The sequence below is a fragment of the Rattus norvegicus genome, chromosome 5 (assembly GCF_036323735.1).
Source record: "Rattus norvegicus strain BN/NHsdMcwi chromosome 5, GRCr8, whole genome shotgun sequence".
Taxonomy (NCBI): Eukaryota; Metazoa; Chordata; class Mammalia; order Rodentia; family Muridae; genus Rattus; species Rattus norvegicus.
The window spans coordinates 150,530,453-150,547,996 of record NC_086023.1 but is presented as its reverse complement, the minus strand read 5'-3'; the positions used below and the strand labels follow the sequence as shown (position 1 = coordinate 150,547,996).

Here is a 17,544-nt window from a genome sequence, read left to right as displayed (position 1 = left end):
TGTCCCCTGGGGAATCTTCCTCTTCTGTCCCCTCCAGTCTGGCTGAAGATCCCACATGCTGCTGCTGCTGCTTTTGCTTGCAGGGAAGCAAGATTGTGAATTCAGGATCTGTAATCCTAACGCAGAGCCCAGGCCTACCGGGCTCCAGTTGCCAAGGCGACGGTGGGTCAGAGGGCAGTGCAGGGCGCCCGTTCCTCCAAGTCAGAATCCCAATTGTTAAAGCCCAAGAATAAACAGCTGAAGCTGCTGTGGGGGGGCCGTGAGGGGGGGGTGCTGAGGTCTGCATCGGCTCAGTGTGGTGTTGTCAAGCGAGATGTCACTAATTGTCTGAAGAAACTGGCTGAGGCAGCTCTTAACTGCTTCCGTGCCACCGGAGACACCTTGGCTGCTTGGCCTCCTCCCTGGGGCTTCCCAGCATTCCACTAGGCCAGCCTGTGGGTGTGTGTAGGGAGAGTGCTGGGCCAGCATAATCTCCACCTCCCTTGCACTGAACCCCCACAGACTGGCTCCCAACACTCCTCTTTGCCCAACTTGGTACCTCCCACCTGCGAGCTACATCTTTATGTCCCCAATCACTGGGCTCACAGTATTTCATGAAGTCCAGAATTGCTTCCCTTGGCAAATGTTCTCTTAGCTGCCCCCCAACATGGTCTCCTCTTCCCCTAGTCAGAGGGTCTGGTACAGATGTGTGGAAGGCAGAGAAAGACACACCCAGTGCTCTTCTGAGGAGGGGTGGGGTGGAGCTGTCTCCCTGTAGCTTTGGCTGTTCTGTTCCCTGTGTGGCTCTGGGCATCTTTCTTTCCTCAGTGGCCTGACCCATCCCACGTCTGTAAACCTATTCAGGAGTTCCCAACCCAGGTGTGAAAAGATCACACACACAGAAGGGGCAGTGTCTAGTACACAGCAAACTGCCTCATGGTTAGCTGGGATTATCAGTACCTTAGCGGCTATCCCTCTGTAGATGTGGTGCTAAGAGCGAAGGTAACGGGAGGGGGTGTGGACAGAGGTGAGGACAGAGTCCGGGATGATTTTCTGCAGAAAGTAGTATCTGGTAAAATGAAGATAGGAACTAGAAAAAACAGAGACTCCCAGAAGAAGTCTTGTTAGGATTGTTAAGCTGGGCCTACCTGTGGTCCCAGGATCCCTGTTCAGCCTCTCCCATCATAGGAAGTGGGGGATGCCTCTGAGGTCTCCCCACTCCTAGTCAGTCTAGCCTGTTCTAGCATCTCCTGCTGACTCCACCCGCTGCACTCCGGAACTCAGGAGATCAGGCAAGGCTCCAAGAGGATAGTGGCTCACACCTGGAGCGATGTCTCAAGGAGGGGGGCAGGGCTTTGGGCGCTCCAGCTCTTTCTGGGGACTTCAGTGCAAGTCTCCCCCTGCCCAGAATGGAGAGGGAACTCAGAACACCCACATCACTCAGATGGATACCTGTGGGCAGAGTCACAGTCCGTGGGCTGGGATCTGGGCTCAGAAACAGGGGATCCCCTAGAGAGAGCCCAGCCCAGCTCGGGGCTGAGAACGGACAAAAGGTTACTTGTTCCCAGGATGCCTGAGCCTTCTCAGACATCCCTACAGCCACACTCTGGGGACACTTACACCCACAGAGACACACAAAGCCTGCCAGGGTGGAGTTGGAGGGAGGTCAACAATAGGTACAGCCAGCCCTAAACCAAACCAACCCTTACCTCACCGAAGGCCTCACCTCACTGTATTCCAACCAAGTCTGGTAGCTGCGGCCCCATAGCCTGAGGTGCCTGACAGAGACAGACCCAGCCAGTCTCAAAGCTACCCTCTCCTTCCTGTGTCTCTAGCTTACCAACTTATCTCCGGCTAGTCTGGCAGCTAGTGAGATCTGTTATCATTCCTTTTATTTTTGGTAGTGCTTGGAATTGAACCCAGGGTGTCAAGCATGTTAAGTGTCCTTGGTTCCGAGCACCACCACAGCCCTGCTCACATTACATCTGACTGACTCTGCAGACAGGTAAAGGGTCAGGCTAAAAGCTTGTTTTGGTGTCATGAGTCCCGATCTCAATACTAAGAGGCAAAGATTTGAACTAAAGCCAGACTTGATTTAAGAGCCCAAGTTCTTGCATGTGTTCTCTCTGACCCCTGTCTATCACACTGTCTTACAACCCCAGCACTCCACCACATATACGACCAGACAGCAGAGACATGTCTGATGGAGGTGTAATTCCCCATCCCACACACATCTCAATGCCAGTCTAGCACCGAGCTGGTAATTCTAAGCCATCGGTGTCTGTGCTGTCCCTCTCTATGCTGGCCTGAGGAATCACATCACAGAGAGCCAGAGCATGACCACCTTTAACATTTCCAGCAGGGTCACCTCTAACTCTAACCCCAGAATGACAAAGCACTCTACCCAGGCTCTGGTGCCTGACCCCATGGATCTGGACACCCTCCCTCGTCCCCCCAGCCCCTGATGAGAACAAGTCTAAACAAACTCCTTCCTGGGGATGTGAAAGCACCTTTCCTGAGGGAGGTGATGCTGTGATCCCAGAGCCTAACTAGGGAGAAGGATCGGGTTACTCTCTCCCTAGCTGGGCCCTGGACTCCTTGGGGCTGACCTTTCACCTCAGCCAGTCCTGGACCCAAAGGGGGGAGCCCAGGACTCACCTCCTTTTAACCCTCTGCATTCCTTATATGGGCTCCTGTCAGGGAGGGGGGAGTCTATAGAAGCCTAGGCCGGCATGCCAACCTTTCTCTAGCCTCCCGCCCTCAGCTTCCAGTTTTTTAAGGAGCTTTACAGAAGGCGCATCCCTGCCCCCTGACCATGCTGCCCTGCTGGGATCAGATACCTCAGCCCAAGCAGCTGAAAATGACCTGGGCTATTTTTCGCTCCAGGATCATGTTGCAACTCCCCCTTGAGCTGGCTGCTTCCCACACCTCTCCAGACCATCACTGCCCACCCTCATCTCTTGCTCAGAATCACTGACTAACAGGATAGGAGGACTCTTAACTGGCCTAAGCTCTTCAAGGCAGAGGCCATGAGGAGCCAGTCATGGGGCTGGGCATAGAACCAGGCTCCCTGGGTTCCCGCCCAGGTCTCTTTCTAACTGTTCAGCACAGCCTGCTCTGTACCCTAGATGCCAAAGCCTCTGACCCAGCCAACCTCCCCCAAGTACCAGAAAGTCACTGTGGAGACTCTGCAGGCTACCCACAAGTCCCTGGGCCACGCTGCATGTCAGAAACTGCCTCTGCCCCCCTCTTCTTCGTTTAGAATTGGTTATCAGGTCTGTATACCTATGCCACAGACTCTCCGACCTCCCTGGAAGGTCTGAGGTATATAAAGTGGGAGAAAAGACAGGGAGACTGAAGCTTGGAAAATGAGAGGGGAATTCGAACGTTAGTCCCAGCTGCGCCGTGTCCCCAGCTTCTCGGTGGGGTTCACCCCCACCCCCATTCCCACCAACTCCCTCCAGGCCTCTGCCCCTGCCCCCTCATCTTTAAGCTCCAACCCTCCTGGGAAGGAATGTGACTGGTCAGGTCTGAGCTGACCACAGTGGTTATAAGGCAATAGACACCCCTCATACTCCCATCCCCCCCACCTAGGGGAGCTCACATACCAAGGTGGGGGGCAGTTTAACCCTTTGCAGCCTGGTTTACAAGAAGATAGGTACCATCCTTTGGCCAGCCCTAGATATAATGGCTTCCTGGAGGGTAGAATGTGTTCAAGCAATAGGATGGGGTCATCTGCCCGCCTGGCTGGCCCTCATTAAGAAATCCCTTGCTACCCTAAATGTTTAATCTCATCTCACGTGATATGGGAAAACAGCCAGAAGCTGGTGCTGAGGGCAGAGAGGAATCTTCACGAACCCCAACCTCAGGAGTCCCTAGTCTGATGGGAGAAATACAACCCCGCCCTGGGGAGTCTGTTGGGGGAGACCAGGCACAGAAGCTGGGACAAAGAGCTGAGAGCAAGAGAGAGCCCTGAGCTGCTACACCAGTGGGAGGAAGCCAAGGCAGGCAGGAGAACAAGCCAGGTGGGGTCAGACGGGGCAGGCCTCCCGGAGGCCCCTAGCCCTACACCCCTCCCCCCAGGCTCTGGAATCTCGGGGGTCAGGGCTCAGGGACAGCTCCACCCCCTGCTCCCCTCAGGCTCAGGAATTCCACCAGCAAATGGGGGGGGGGAGCGCTTCGGACTCCATCCAAGTTGGCTCCCGCTGGATTGGGAACTGCAGCTCCTCCTAGCCCCCACCTCCACCCAAGCCCCTAAGGCTGGCCCCCAGCCCTCTTCTCTCCCCCTGCCTGGGCTGGCATAGTGTGTGCCAGGCGCTGGCAGAAAACAAACCCGCCGGGGTGGGTTTGCAGGGAGCGGGGTAACCTTGACACAGTTGCAGCCGTCGCTAATGGCAGACACACACTCCGCCTGTTCTGGGGGGACTGTTGCCGTTGCTAGGAAACCGGCAGCCGCGTGAATGGAAATGGGTCAGTAAACCTGGGGAGAGATAGTGTGACACTCGAACCACTGCAGCTGCTCCAGCCCACACCGAAATCCCTCCTCTTCAATATTTATCACTCCTGCCTGGGCCCTCAGCTCCTGCCAGACTGGCACCAGCCTGGCCCTCAGGTTCCCCCCAAGGCCTGATAAGGACGGAGGGAGAAAAAGCGATGGTTGGGGTTGCTTATCCACTGTTGGGGTGGGAGGTGCCTCGGGATGGAACTAGTTCTGGAGAAGACTGAACAGGAAACAGAATCTAATCCCACGGTGGGGAAGGGGTTAAAAGGTCAATTCACGCCTGTTCCTGACTTAGGCACTGTGGTAAAATTACAGTGAGTGAGCGGCCTAGGCCTGCCTGTTACCTACACTGGCACTAGGAAGGGCAGATTTCCATCCTCTCTTACCCAGTTTTGGGACCTCCCTCTGGGTAGGAGTAGAAGCACCCAAAACATGAGTCAGACTGATTGGCAGCCTGAAAATACCAACCGATAGCCTCATGCGATCAGGTGGCATCCCAGCAGACCAGGGGCTGCCTACTCTCTTACCACACACACCTCCATCCATCGACACACCCTCCAGATAGTCACTGTTCAGGAAACCTTGACAACAACCCCACACAGGATCCCTCACAATAGAACTACCGCAATTCAGAATAGTAGCCTTCAGCTCAACTCCCACCAAAAGTGGGCGAACCTATGGGTAGGCCAGACTCTCCCCCTACCCGTGAGGCTGGAGCCTGTTCAGCACAGACCCAAAAGCCAACTCCTCTAGCTTAAGTGTGTTTTGTTTTTCTTCCTCCCCCATGGCCAGCCTCCTTGTCTAGAGCACACCCTGATCCAGCCACTGGGACGACTCTCTTGGACATACATCCCGCAAGTTAGCAGCCCCATGCCCAACACCCCATCCCTCTGGTCCCTGACACATTCCTTTCTTCCGGAAGCATGCAGCCTCACAGCCCTGACTGACACAGGCACTTATTCTAGAGCACAGCCCTCCCCTCCAGAAAACAGGAACACAGAAACCCTGGGAGTCAACAACGCTGCTCATTTGGGTAACATGTCCCCTCCACCCACCATGACTTCCATCAGAATCCCTATAGGGTGTGTTTCTGTAAGGAAGGCACTCTAGCTTTCTGGGAGGTGTGGGGGATACCTTGACAGGGATCTCCCAGTCGGCTTGGTTCTCCGTGTGCTATCTCCTAGGATACATCAGTCAACACAGGCTTGGAGCCTGTCAGAGCTAGAAGGTGCCTGAGGGAGTAACTTATCCAGTCTGTGTCAGGAAGAAGGGAACAGAGACACAGAGGAGAAACTGCCTGCTCAAAGTCACACAGCCTAATGGTCTTTTTCAGACCGTTACTGTGAGCCTCTGTGGGTAGGATAAACTAGCTGGATATGTGCACGTCTACTTTTTTTTTTTTTTTTTAGATACAGGGATTCCATAGCCCTGGCCATCCTGGAACTTACTCGGTAGACAAGACTGGCTTCGAACTCGCAGGAATCTGCTTGCCTCCGCCTCCGGAGTGCTGGGGACTAAAGTTGTGTACCATAACTGCCGTGCTTGCATGTCAACTTCTGATGGGACCTGTTTTACAACCTTGTCGCCTACTCCATGACCCTGTTCAGAGTGGGCTGTGCTGGACTTCCTGGTCCAGCCATAGGGCAAGTTCCTGAACTTTGTAACAAGAACCCCAGTGCGCTCAGCTAGAACCCAAAGAATTCTCTAGGCCCTACACCTAGCATTCAAGCGAAATCTCTTAATTTCCAGGGCATCCATGTCTTGTATTATTTACCTCTGGGATGATGAGTTAGATGAACTCAAGAGTTAGGTGTTCAAGGTAGATTTATCCATGCCTAGTATTTGGTGGTGTTGGGGATTTAAACGCAAGGCCTTGGGTTTGGTAGGCAGTTCCATCTCTAGCCTATTCTGCAGAAAGGCTCACTTGAGGTTCAAATCCTCAAGTTGACAGTCAAACGGAACCTTTGTTGTTTGAGATAGGGCCGGCCTCGCTGTGTAACCCTAGCAGGCTTCAACCACTCGGAGATCCACCCGCCTCTGCCTCCTAAATGCTAGGATTAAAGTCCTTCAACACCAGGCTCTACTGAAAGGAATCCTGAGCTCCTTCCGGTATGCTACTCTTTCTCAGAGAAGGCCAATCAAACGGAAAACAGAACCGGGGTGGATGGGGGTGGGGAGGTGTGAACAACAGGTCCAGGTGTACTTCCTGAGCTGAAGTGGAGCCTAGGGGAATTTGAATTTGAATCTGCGCATCTGGCGGTGGCAGGGTGGAAAGAGCAAGGAGTCCCAAAGGAAGAATCCTACTGACCTTAAGCCTGCCTGGGCTACACCTGGAGAAGCCACGCTTTGTGCTCTGCCAGCCCCACCCCCCCAACGGAACAGTGGGAGCATCCGGAGACCAGCCCCCACCTTGGGCATCAGTTTCCAGTCCAGACTTAGAGCAGGCTGGGGAGGAAGGGCTTTAATTTAATACATTGTGTCCAGAACTGGTTTCCAGCTCCCAGCACTTAAAAGGTCTCTTGCCCTAGTGTATATCTACCCGAGCCTAACAGTAAGCATGGGTTTAATGAATGAACACTCAATGAAGCCAACGGCGTTCCCTCTCCATCCTTCCCACGAGACACTGATTACCTTGGGAAGCCACTTTAGGCAGGTCCGGTGGAAGGTAGATGGGATAAGTGCTCTAAGAGCGGCCTCTATTCTCCTCAAAGGGACTGCCGTTACTCAGGTGTCCTTACTGTGCGCAGGCACCGCACTAAACACGTGCAACTCCAAGCCCCACAAGGCCTAGTTTTTCAGAACAGGGAGAAGGAAGCTCAGGAGTAAAGAGACTTGCCCAAGGTCACTGAATAAATAGTGCAGGACAGTGAAAGACTCAAACCATGCCTACCACTGCTTCGGTTTAACGTGGTGCGGTGAGTTCGGTGGGGGCGGGAGTTGTAACTGGCCAAACGGTTCATCCGCGCTTTACCAAACGGTACTGGAATTAGGCAAAGTGGTGGGGAAACTAGTCTCTTAACACAAACGCGCAGCGCACACACACCCAACAGTCCAAAAAAAAAAAAAAAAAAAAAAAAAAAAAAGCGCCCTGAGAGGTCACTTACCAACTCCCCTGGCTTTCAGAGCTCCGGCAGACGGGAGGCCCTCCCTCCCGGGTCCCTTTTCTGGACTCCCTGACCTGCAAGGTGCAGAGTCACGCCCCAAAGCAAGCTGCTGCCGGAGTTGGGGAACTCATCCAGGATGTTCCCAGCCGTCCGCGGTCCACCGGCTCGGGAGGTGCAAGAGGAGGGGGGTCTTGAGAGAGAACCGCCTCGTCTGCCTCCAGCCGAGAAGAAGTCCTTCGACGCCTCAGCTCGAGCAGGAGGCGCGGGTCTGCCGGCCGAAGGAATCCGCTCCCGAGTTTTCCCGCCGCCGCCCCTCGAGCTACCTGGCCGCCCCGGTGGCTGCGCCTGCGCCCCCGCCCCCTCCCCAGGAGGCCGCAGGGCTTCTGACTCCGGCGGAGGTGACGGGCCGAGAGGGAAACCAGGCGGCTGGGGGAGGGGCGTTGCCTGCACCTGGCCCCTGTCCGCCGCCCAGGCCCGGGAAGGGCGGGCCTGGACCCCCGCCAGCCCCGAAGGAGCGGCGGGGGAGGGGAGCCTCCCGCCTTGCCCGGGGGAGGTCCGGGACCGGGGCGGGGAAACCTCCCACACCACCGGAGCGGCGGAGACGCGTGCGAGGGTTCGGCCGGCTCGGCGCCCCCTTCCCGAGCCGCGCTGGGCCGGCTCCCCCGGCCGGTCGCGCTCTCCAGCTGCAGGAAATTCCAGAAGCTCTCCATCATCCGGCACTGTGCGCCGCCCGGGCTGCCAAGGCTCCCCGAAGGAGAGCCACATGCCGGCCGGCCGACCGACCGCGCGGCCCGCCCTCGCCCCCACCCAGTCCCACTCGGCGAGGCAGCCACGTAGCCCGGCCCGCCACCCCTTCCCGCGCCCCGGGAACCGCGGAATGCGTGGCAGCCCCGGCCGGGGGCTATTTTGAGCGGGAGGGGAGCGGCCCGGCCGCGGTGTTTTCGGCTTTTTCCTGGCCCCGGTCCCGCTATCCGGGGCCCTCGGCTACCCGCGGAGGAGGGACACGTGGAAGGGGAGGGGAGGGCCGCTTCGATCCGGCTCCGGGCTGGGGCGGGCCCGGGAGACACCCGGTCGGACTCGCTTGCTCTGCGGGCCGAGCGGCGGGATTACTAATAGCGCCTGACACAGCCGGTGGCTCCAAGGCGCCCGCTACCTGCACGCCCCTCCTCCGGTGAGCGCCCGCGGCCCGGGCACTCCCTCCCCAGCGGCGGACTCAGGCCTCACTGGATAGCGCCACCAAGCACCAGTGGCCAATCACCGGCCTCGATTTCCTTACCTGTGAGTTAGGATGAGCTACCCGGCTTTATTTGGAGGGTACCTCATTCACTTTTAGTGTGCGCCTTTTCCTGAGCAAAACTTTCACTTTTGGGGGGGGGGCGCTTATTTTTTTCCATTTATTGAGAGGGATTAAAGAGCCCCCGTTTTCAGGGGAAAAGTCTCTTACACCAAAACTGTGTTTTCATACAATACATTCACGTCTAGCGCCTACTCAATATTAGAGGCCAACAGCATGCGCACTGGCTCTGCATTACCAAAAAACATTAGCTCCATTAAGGCCCCAATAAAGATAGTGTTTTTGCTGGAGGAAACTGAGGTTCAGTTAAGTGACCTGCCAGAGGTTAGACAGTGGCACAGCCCAAACTCAGACAAACTAGCTTCGGAATATTAATTACTGACACGAGACAAACCCTTAAACAGAGGTGGAAACTAAGGCCCAATGTGTCACTCAAAGTTCTTTTGACTAGTGGCAGAGTAGGCACTCAATAGAAATCTTCCAACTCTTTAGTACCCTGCTGCGACTCTTGAATCTATTCAGCACCTGCTGTGGGACGGCTAGGGGCTCCCCAGATAGTGTCTAAAAATGGGTACCAGGGGTTGCGGATTTAGCTCAGTGGTAGAGCGCTTGCCTAGGAAGCGCAAGGCCCTGGGTTCGGTCCCCAGCTCCGAAAAAAGGAAAAAAAAAAAAATGGGTACCAAACTGGATGTCCAAGAGCCCAAAGACTGCAGTCTGCTTTCAAATGCTTGTCTCAGACTTCTAGGCCTCTGAAGTTAACTCATTTATCAAATTCTAGACTCAACCCAGCCTCGAGGTAAGGGGTGCACTGCGGGGGGGTGGGGAGGGGCATCCTTACAGAGCCTAGAGCTGCTTCCTGCTCCCTACACACACACAACACATACACCCCAAGCAAGGAAACACAAAAGGTTGGCAGTCACATATCACCCCCCCCCTCCCGCCCCGGAAACCTGGCAGTTTATTTCTGTCCCCGGGTCCCCTGTTTCCATAGAGTCAGTCCAGGAAGGCTGGCAGCAGCTGGCTTAGAGGGGCAGAGTTTCTGCTCCAAGGGTCCAGCTGCCATCCTGCCCTCCCCCACCTACCAGGCCAGAACGGACTCCAGAGTCAGAGGTGACATTGGGATGAAAGGAAGGAGCTGAGAACCAGTGCTCAGAGGTGGTGCCAAAAAGCCCAGAGAGGCCTGGAGCCACAGGAGAGGTTCCACATGGGGCCAGTCAGTCAGAACTCTGAGGGAGGGAATCCTTTCTCCTCAGCCCACAGCCCAGGTGCTGTCTCCTGCTGGGCCAGTCTATACCGGTGCAAATTGGTTAAGGGTGTCACCTAGCACTTCAACCCTATTTATTCCAGATTACTCTGGCTCATGACTCCTGGACCCTAGGTCCCCAAGAAAAGGCTGCCACCTGTCACACGTGGCTTTGGAGTATTGAGAACACTGTTATTCTGAAGTGAGAAATGCTGTTAAGTATAAAATACACAGCGGATACTTTAGTCCTACTATTAAGAAAAGGAAGATACGGGGATTGGGGATTTAGCTCAGTGGTAGAGCGCTTGCCTAGCAAGCTCAAGGCCCTGGGTTCGATCCCCAGCTCCGAAAAAAAGAAAGAGAAAAAAAAAAAAAAAAAAAGAAAAGGAAGATACCTCAGCAATTCTGTAACGATTACAGGTTGAGATGATCCTGTCTTTGATGTGCTTAGTTAGATATGATACATTAGTAAATGGGTTTTGCTTCTCTTTTCCTTCTTAGAGCCCAGTGGCACATGTCTGTAATTCCAGCATGTGGGAGTCTAAGAAAGGGCCTTACGCTGGAGATGAGGCAAACCTGGACTACATAATGGGTTCCAAGCCTCCTTTGCGACAGTGACACCCTGTCTTGGAAAAAAAAAAAAGTGGGTGCATGCTTTTAATCTCAGCACCAGGGAGGCAGAGGCAGGTGGGTGATCCCTGGTGAGTTCCAGGCTAGATAGAGCAGTGCAGTAAGACCCTGCCTCAAAAAAAGAAAAGAAAAAAAAAAGAGAGATGAAAGACAAAAAAAAAAAAAAGACAGATATTAGAGAATTTTTAGTTCTCGCCACTGTGCTTTATTAGACTGCCCTGTTCTAGATCGGATGGTGTTCTGGCTTATGACCAAAATTCCGCCAGCTCCAGATCATTATCTGTGGGTGATCACCCACTTCCCCAATCCAGACCACAGCCTTATGCAAGGGGTCTAAATCTCAACGCCCCATGCTCCCCCATGAATTTAGACGAAGCCAGAGATTTTTAAGTATTTTCAGCCACTGCTAATGTTTGGTTGTTCTTGCTTCTTTTTGAGACATGACTCTATTCTGTAGCCCAGGCTGGTGTGGAACTCACTGCGTAGCCCAGGCTGACCTCAAACCTGACATTTCGTGCCTGGACTTTCCTAGTGCTGGGAAAACACACTTGCCTCTAGTCCAAGGTCACCTTCCAGGTCGACCTGCCCGGTACATCACACTTACTTACTTGCTCGGAGATCACTAATATTAGTTTAAAACCTGCACATCCTTCAGAAAGAATAAGGCTTTTCACCAGGAGGCGGCAAATCACAGCCCATGGGCCAAATCCAACCTGTTGTCTATTTTATAAGTGAAGTTGACTGGCGCACAGCATAGTCACCTGTTTATGCGGTGTCCCAGACTACCTTCAAAGTACCACGACAGAACGAATGGCCTGACTCTTTACAAATAGACCTGTTCTTGACAACCAAGTACATTTCCCCACAAACCCATAATTCAGCCTGCCTAGCCTAAGCTCTCTCACTCCTCACTGTGCTTCTAGGCGGAGACAATGAGAACCTCGTGTGGGTCCCAAGCAGCTTGGGTTCCAGAGCCCACTGCGATCTCATCAGATGACCCCGGGTGTCTTCTCTGGAATGGAGTCTCTCTACTTCTACATTCCCCTGGAGAGTTCAAGGCCCGTTGGCCGTTCTCAGTGGCCTTGGCACAGGGAGGGCGGGAGGGTAGATTCCAGAGACAGCACTGGAACTGAGTCAAAGGGTCAGGGATAAGGCCGTCTCTGCCAGCCAGCTGAATATAATCAGGTCATGAAGTTAGAGTAGCCTACACAGCACCCTTTTCCCAGCAGACTTCCATTAGCTGTAGGCCTCTACAAGGCAGACTCCAGAAGCCAGGCCAGAGGGCTTAAAAACTCTAACTCCCATTCTCCACCTCAGATCCCCTGATGCCTCTCATGCCTCAGGGCTAAGCTGCCACTGATGCTGCCCTTTTCCCTACCCCTGGCTCCAACTTCTCCATGGCTTTAAGAATCCTCCAGGCCTGTCCTGGGCCCTGCCATTCCTCCCCACTTGGTCCTAGAATCCTGAGCGTTACAACCTTAATGTCCGGGCTGACAGACTCAGTCTTACCTTCCAGCTGTGACCCTGAGCAGTCACTCGGCCTCCTCGGCCTCCTCAGCCACAAATCAGAACAAATAGGCTTCACGAAGCACCAGGCCCAGAATAAGCACTTAGTGCTTGGTGCCGCTCTTACTCACGCTGACCCTCCAGCTTAATGCACGGATTTTGTCACAAAATGTTAGCCAAATCATTCTTATATTTATCCGGAGAGAAGGCCCTAGCTCTGTCATCTTCTCAAAATGGATCCGTATCCCCAAAAGTTAAAAATCTAAAATGAGAAAAGAGGTACAGACAAGAAAAGAAGGGGCCAGTGTTAGGAAGGACCCAAGGCCAATGTCCAAGAGTACGAAATCTCAGGTCTTATTTTTTTCTGCCAACCTAAATGTCTCTGGCCTGACCTCATCACATACTCAGTGTGGAGGTTTCTTGGTGGGCTTCCCATGCCCATCTCCTTCAAAGACTCAAATCCCATCTCCTGACTGTCTTTGCCTTAATGCTGAGGACAACATCAAGACTAGGGCCTCTGGCCTGACAATTCAGTAGGCCTTCACAGCCAGCCTGGGCCTGCTGAACACTTCACCCTTCCCTCTCATCTGAATACCACCCACAGACTCACTCAGTTCTGGACACATTTGACCCTGCTGGCAGATCACCCAGGCCTCAGGCCTAGCCGGTTGCCCCTGCTCTGCCCTTAGAGTTAGTCCTCAGTCCAGCCTCTCTTAGCTCACCCTGAACAGACCAGGCTGAAGTGTACTGACTATACATACTCCTGGCTCTAGGAAGTAGGCCACTTCCGGAACTATCCAGCTTGGCCCTGTGTCTGGACACTGGCTTTACCTTAGTGTTTCTCTTGTCTCTACTCCACTCTCATTGTCCCCTTACCACACGGACCCTCAGGGAGTCAAGGGCTAGTCAGGTTTTTTTTTCCCTTTGAACTTCAGTGTCCCCACCTTACTAATGGGGACAGCAATTATCTACACCTCACATTGATAGTCATGAAGGATAAATCACTTGTAAACTCTGTGTGTGTGGGTATGTGTGTGAGGGGGTGTTCTAATAAAATTTGCAAAAAATTCTATATAATTACCACAGCCTCTATAAGTTTATTTCAAATTATCATCTGTGCCAAGAGTGATGGTATGCATCCAGACTTCCAGATACCCAGGAGGCTGAGGCAGTAGAGTGGCTGGCCAGGAGTTCCACAGCAGCCCGGCCAACACAGTGAGACCCTTGCTTTAAAAAAAAAAAAAAAAGATCCAGCTGGGCGGTGGTGGCACACATTTTAATCCCAGTACTTAGGAGGCAGAGGCAGGCAGATCTCTTGAGTCTGAGGCCAGCTTGGTCTACGAACTTAGTTCCAGGACAGCCAGGGCTACACAGAGAAACCCTGTCTCAAAAAACAAACAAACAAACAAAAATCATATATTCGGGGCACCCTTGCAATCTTGTGTTCTCTAGGTGCCACGCTGCTTCACTTTCCTCCTTGGTACTTCTAATAACCTTCTAATAAACTACACACATGCACACATGCGCGCACACACACATACACACACACACACACACTCGTTCTGTTTGTGTTGGAGACGGTCTCACTATATAGCTCAGGTTGTCCTTGAACTCATGATGTTCTTTCCTTAACCTTCCGAGGGCTAGGATTACAGATAGATGCCACCATGCCTAGACAGCTAACAAACCATACATTCTACCTGCCTTTGTGTGGTCTACTCTCTGTGTAAATTCACTGAAGGGAGAGTTTTGGGGGACGCTTTGTTAATACATCAGTTCTGTTCACTGCTTTGTGTCCTAAAAGAGCCTAACCCCAGATACGCATTGTGTTACCTGAGGACTGAACTTATGTCTGCCTGCCTGTGTTCCAGGTACTATACTGCTCTCGGCTTATCTTGTACTAGGGTCAGGTGCTTCAAGGACAGTGGGCAGGAAGCAGCTTGGTTAGGTGAACTCTAGAGCCTACCCAGTCAATGGCTTTGCTGTATTTCCTTTCCTGATCATGAGCTAAGCCTCTTACTGTCACCCCTCAAATGCCGAGGCCACTAGCCCTCCCAACCCTTCCTCACTGGGCCACTTCTTCCCAAGGCTAGTGCTTGGGCCCTGCCTAAAATGTTATGGGCCCCCATCTCTGTCAACTCCACCCTTAGCTTAAGCCCCAGCAGTCCTGGGAGCATTCCTGCGGGATCACATTCCACTCTCCTTTACCTGAGCTCACAGCAGGGAGCCGATACAGACTCAGTCTGATCCCTGCTTCCCAAGTTCTCACTCAGTCTGATCCCTGCTTCCCAAGTTCTCAAATCTGTGAGTCAAGCTCTAGGAGGTCAATGCAGGAGGACTGCAGCAGTCTAAATTCGAGGGCAGGCTGGACTTCGAAAGTCAGTCTCTCTCCCTGCTCCCTTTTCGAGCAAGAGCATGCATGTGCATGTGTGCGCATGTACATGCGTGCACGCACGCACGCACGCACGCACGCACGCACGCACGCACGCCTGCCTTCTCCTCCTCCATCCCTTCTTTGCTCTTCCTGTCCCCTCTCCCTCTCCTGACAAGGGATTCCTCCTCCTCCTGCTGGATCAGCTCTACCCCCACCCCAGCCCCCAACTAGTTTGAATCTTTGTGAATAAGAAATGTAGCTCGAGCCAGCTGGTGGTGGCCCATGTCTTTAATCCCCACATGTAGGAAGCAGAAGCAGGCTGATCTCTGAGTTCCAAGTCATCCTGGTCTTCAGAATGAGTTTAGGACAGCCGGAGCTGTATAGAGAGATTTGTCTCCAAAAAGGGAGGGAGGGAGGGAGGGAGGGAGGGAGGAAAAAGAAAAGGTAACCCCATCCCTACTACGTAGCTTTTTCCTTTTCTTTGTTTCACATGTGCGCGCGCACGTGCACACACACACACACGTGTGACTTTCTGATTAGCTGTGTTACGTGGGGGGTGTCACTGTGCCTCTTGGAACCCATTTCCTACCTGCGAATGAGGGTGATACACGCTCTACCTCCTGACTGTGGCGCTCCACTCTAAGCCCTTGGTGAACACCAGCCCACACTGTGACATTTTATTGTGTCGCTCATCTCCGTCCAAAGAGCGTCAGCCCGCTCAGTTCTTCCTTTCTGAATGGCCCCCCTACACACACTTCTTTCCAAATTATGATGAAAAGAAGACAGCTGAAATGTTCAGCCCCTTACTATCTGTAGTGGTTGGAAACTTGTGTGGTACCCAGGAGGCTCTCTCTGTATTACTTGTTAAATTAACTAAATCCTCAACTCTCAAAAGGTGGGGAGAGCTACTACTACGTCCATTTTTCTGACATCAAGGCCATGTACCACAAGTCTATTGTCTGTGTGTGTGGATGCCTTCAGAGGCCAAAAGATGGTACTGGGTTTTCTGGATCTTACGTTGTTACAGATGACTGTGAGCTTCCCCAACATGGGGATTGGAAATTGAACTTGGATTCTGTGAATGAGCAACAAGTGTTCTTAACCCCTGAGCCATTTCTCTAGCCTCATGCCTAGGATTTAAAACCCAGGCTGTCCAGCACTAGGGCTGCCACAGCCCTCCTTCCACCCTTGCCATTCCCCTCCTCCTGCGCTCTGGGGTGGGACTCTCTCCTGAGAACCATTCATGCACATCAATGTTATTCCTCCAGCGGGACAAGGGACTTTCTGAGAAGAATAGATTCCCCTGGACCCCCTTCTGGTAGCCACCAGTGCAGCAGTGGAACCACGGTCCACAAAGGATCCTTAGCCAGGGATACCTGGTGCTATCTACTCCTGGGTCCTCCTACCTGACCTTGAGTCGTCGTGGGCTATCTCCGCCCTTTCAAATATTTGAGATGGTGAACTCTGCCTTTTAGCCTAACTGGGAGGCTCAGAGCTACCCACTAACTTAAAGCACCACTCTGAAGGGTAGAGGGAGAAGGATAACAGGGTGGTTCAAAATGAGAACCTTGATTACAGGATCCCAAAAGTTCAAAGGCACTGGCTTTGTAGGACCTTGAACAGATCTGAAGCTCTTCCAAGCCTTGCTTCCGGGATGCGGGATGTTGTTCCCCTGCCCGATACCCCCTACCCCCATCTGGGAGGTAAGTTAAGGAGACTTGCCTAAGACTGTGTGAACAACACCAACCCCTACAGATACCCACGCTTTCAAGTTTAGTTTATAAACTACGAACCCGAAGAGATCAACAACAATATAGTAGAATGCTTACAATATAATAACTGTAACAAAAGTGCTTAAAACTTATGAACTGTCTATCTCCAGAATCTTCCAGTTAATATAGTTCTGGACTCCAAGTGATCACGGTTAACTAAAAAGAAAGAAAACAGTCCATGGAGAGCGGAGAGGGAGGGAGGGAGGCAGACGGGGTATTAAACAAGGACAACAGAGGTGAGAGCTCTGTGAATATCTACTTGCAAAATTCTGAGTGTTTGCTGAGTAAAGCGGAGGGTGTGGGAGCAGCTCGGTGGGACAGAGCGTGCTCAGTGTGCACGAGGCCCTGGTTTCAATTCTTAGCACCAGATTTTTTAAAAAGTACTTAGGGTTTGGGGATTTAGCTCAGTGGTAGAGCAGCGCAAGGCCCCCTGGGTTCGGTCCTCAGCTGGGGCGGGGGGGGGGGGAGGGGGAGGTTGGGGGAGTGGGAGGGTAGGGGGTGGGGGGAGTGGGGTGGGGTGGGGGAGATGGGGGGGAGTACTTAATGAAAGCAGGGCTCTACTTTGCCATTGAAGGTTCTACAGTGCCAGGGTTCTACAGAGCACCTCAGTCCCAAACACGGGGGGGGGGGGGGGGGGGGAGGGGGGGAACTCAGGGAAATAGAGAAGCAGCAGGAGCCTCGTCCACTGTGATTCTGCTGCTGTCCCACATCTTCCCAAGCCAGTGGTCCTGGCCTCAACCTTCTGCCAACTTCTAAGAGGTCTCCAACTGTTAACCCTTTCCACCCGAAAAAGGTGACTGCCTGAATCCAGGTCTTCCTTCTCTTAGTTGCTATGCGACCTCAGGCAAGTCACTTGGCCCTCTCAGAAGCCTCACTTTCTTCATGCTGACCAACTGGGGTAATCCTGTCCCCTATCACTGATAAGGGACTGAGGTCATATCCACAGATGTGTCAGAGGAGCTTGGTCATGCTGGAAATCTAGAGGTCTGGCTGTACATTGAGTATGTCATCTGACCACCAGGTAGGGCGGACAGCTATTAGTAAAAACTGACATCCTCCTGCCTCAAAAGTTCTCCAACAGCCTCAAAATACCACCCAAAGCATGTTCCCTCTTACAACCCCATGGAACCGAAACTGTGTA

At 53.1% G+C, this 17,544-nt stretch overlaps 1 protein-coding gene across 8 annotated transcripts in view; it reads right to left on the bottom strand.

The window, feature by feature from the left end:
• The window catches only part of Ahdc1 (AT hook, DNA binding motif, containing 1), a 66,623-nt gene that overhangs the window by 30,808 nt on the left and 18,271 nt on the right, over window positions 1-17,544 (bottom strand). Inside the window, exon 1 of one of the 8 annotated variants that reach the window (XM_063288061.1) lies at window positions 7,585-7,722. The exons of 6 other annotated variants lie outside the window; for them this stretch is intronic. The gene's annotated coding sequence lies outside the window, so the exon portion shown is untranslated. Of the gene's footprint in view, window positions 1-7,111; window positions 7,522-7,584; window positions 7,723-17,544 lie in introns of those variants that run through there. One more of the 8 variants, XM_063288060.1, reaches the window with a different exon arrangement.